At 29.6% G+C, this 2,759-nt stretch overlaps 1 long non-coding RNA gene across 1 annotated transcript; it reads right to left on the bottom strand.

Annotated features, from left to right (window-relative positions):
* Positions 1 to 732: 732 nt before the first annotated feature.
* LOC145102490 (uncharacterized) lies at positions 733 to 2,185 on the bottom strand. Its single transcript, XR_013706168.1, has 2 exons — positions 1,876 to 2,185; positions 733 to 1,114 (listed from the first exon to the last, which is right to left on the bottom strand). It is a non-coding gene; the product is annotated as an uncharacterized LOC145102490 (long non-coding RNA).
* Positions 2,186 to 2,759: the final 574 nt, after the last annotated feature.

Raw genomic sequence — 2,759 nt, 5'->3', positions numbered from 1 at the left:
TCTATGTCTTTACTGCTTATTTTGTTTTGACTCCATTTTCTTTCATTTTTTCATTCAATCGCTATACATGATATATCATCTTCTTTTATATATACTAACATAATAAGATATATAAAAATGGGGCCTTGAAATTTTTTGGGCCATGGGCCATCGCCCATGCTGCTCCACCCACTAGAATGGCCCTGTCTTGACCCTTTTACGATCATTACTTTATCGAATATCCTTCTTTGTTCTTATGTTTAATCTTTCATATTAAAGTTAATAATATACTTGACTTAGCTGATATTATTGACTATTTAAATCCATAACTAATCTTTTCGACCTTTTTATTTTGGGATTTTATTTATGTTGGACACTTGTAAATTTTATATTTTAGATATTAATATCCCAAATCATGGCATACATATGTAATCATATAGTGAGAAATATCCTCATAGTGAGAAATTAGGAGGATATTTAATTTGTCATAGTGAAATGCTTTTTAAATCACAAAATATGGTAGGCTATTTAACTTCAAGTAACGTGTGCATGTTTATTGGTTACCTAATTATCAACATAAATTAAATATAAATTAAGTAATTAATCATTAATTACCCATTTAATGTTTGGAGTAGGATTATTAAAGTACAATAGGACTCATATTAACAAATAAAAATAATATTCACATTGTCATCACCATTTGAACGACATGTGAACAATATTTTGCAAGGCCGTGAAATTTTTTTGTAAGGGTTGACAAGAAGTACATTCCATTAGATTCTCATGTTTGGTTCAAGATTTGCTAAGGAATTGGATTCTTAAATGATGTGAACTTTCCATCGAATTAGGGAATATCCATTCCATTAAAATAATATGATTGAATTAAATTCATTTTCACGAGGGAAAGCTTAACCATAATACCCCTTATTTTGTTTCATGGTCAACCATCTTCATCAATGCCACCACCGTCACATTCACCATCTCCTTCTCCTCCACCACCATCACCACCACCCCTCCCACTACTTCCCACCACCATCTCTTTCGCTGTCACCACCACCGTCACCGCCACTACCACCACCCATCACCACTAACCACCACCATCCACCATCGCACTACCACCCATCATCCACCACCACTGCTACCACCACCATTTATTATTTTTATAATTTATATAATATATCTTTACATATAAACTATAGAACAAAGTATAATTAAGCAAGAGAAAAAGAAGGTTAATTCTGTCGTTTTACATTATTCCAATTTCTTTTCCTACCAACCAAATAGAATATGAAATTGGGTTCTATTTAAATTTCTTTCCAACGAAACATGATATGAAATTGGATCTAATTTCTGACAGATTCTAATTCCTTGACAAATTCTAAATCCTTTAGAAACATTTCGCAAACTAAATGGCACCTTGGACTTCAAAATAAATTATAGTTTGCAAAAACATTAGATCCCTTTCAACTTGAATCTAGTTAGATTATGTGAGTTGACATGATGGCAATGAATGAAGTTTGAACTTTTGTAAAGCAAGATTATGCCATCATCATAACTCAAAACTCCATTGAACTTAAGTCAGCTTGATAACATCATACGATCAATGTGTACAAGCTTTAACATATGGTGGATTCCTATGTTTCAAAATGATTTTAGATGTTAAACAGAAGTTTAATCCATAGATCAATTTTATGTATAAGAGTAAAATATCCATTAGTTTTCAAAACACAAAATCACCATCATAAATGAAACAAAGGTTAAAATAAATCTACTAGAGAAGAATATATGTTCTAGTGACTACAATCATATGGAAACATAATAATAAAAAATAATCTATCTATACTCTCAAGCTATATGGATGAAGAAGTAAGTTGAGTTGCAGGGGAGGGATTATACCTTCTAGTGGCTCCTAAATAGTAATCAAGCCCATGTTCAAGATCTATAATAATAGAAGGGACGCTTAAAATGTTGAGTTCCAAGGGAGGTGATACAAATTGTGGGGTTTGGGGATTAAGGGGAGTGTGTGGGGCGGTACTTAGACGATATCATAAGGAGGATATCAACACTAATTTAGTTCATGAAAAGGGTGGAGACCTTTCCCTTGAAGATAATGATGGTCACTGGTTTGAAGATAACGGTGGTCACTGGTTGGTGGTAAAGATGATGAACATCAGATAGGGTTCTTAGATTATGATACATAGTTTAAATGTCGAGAGATGTTCATGGATAATGGTTTTAAAATAATAATAATAATAATAATAATAATAATAATAATAAAGTTAATTTTAAATATATTCATATAGAGGAGGAAGGTAAAATTAGCTCTCGGATAAAAAGTTTTTAATCAAAATAGGGTTATTACTTTTTTTTTTTTTTACAAATCTAATGTAGTTTAAAAATATTTACCAAATTAGTGTTTTTTTTCTTTATTTTCACTTTTTCTTATGATTTTTTATTTTAAATCACTTTTTTTTTTTTTTTTTTTTTTTTACAAATCTAATATAAAAAATACCTTTTTTTTTTGTTTGTTTTTTTTTTATATTAGTTTTTTACTGCCTTTTTTATTTTTCTAAAATATCAGTTTTTCATTTTTTTTATTTTAGTTTTTCAAATATACGTTTAACATAGATGCTTTGACGTTATTTATACAAATTATACAAACCATTTTGAACATCAAATTTTAGTAATCCTAAATTAAAACTACCATTACACATACAATATTCTTTAAGATGCACAAATCTTAACATTTACATATACAATTATGATTAAGGTAAAAGAAG

Source organism: Lactuca serriola, chromosome 4 (genome assembly GCF_051521515.1).
Source record: "Lactuca serriola cultivar US96UC23 chromosome 4, Lser_US96UC23_V15, whole genome shotgun sequence".
NCBI classification, from domain to species: Eukaryota; Viridiplantae; Streptophyta; class Magnoliopsida; order Asterales; family Asteraceae; genus Lactuca; species Lactuca serriola.
This window is presented reverse-complemented; position numbering and strand designations above follow the sequence as displayed.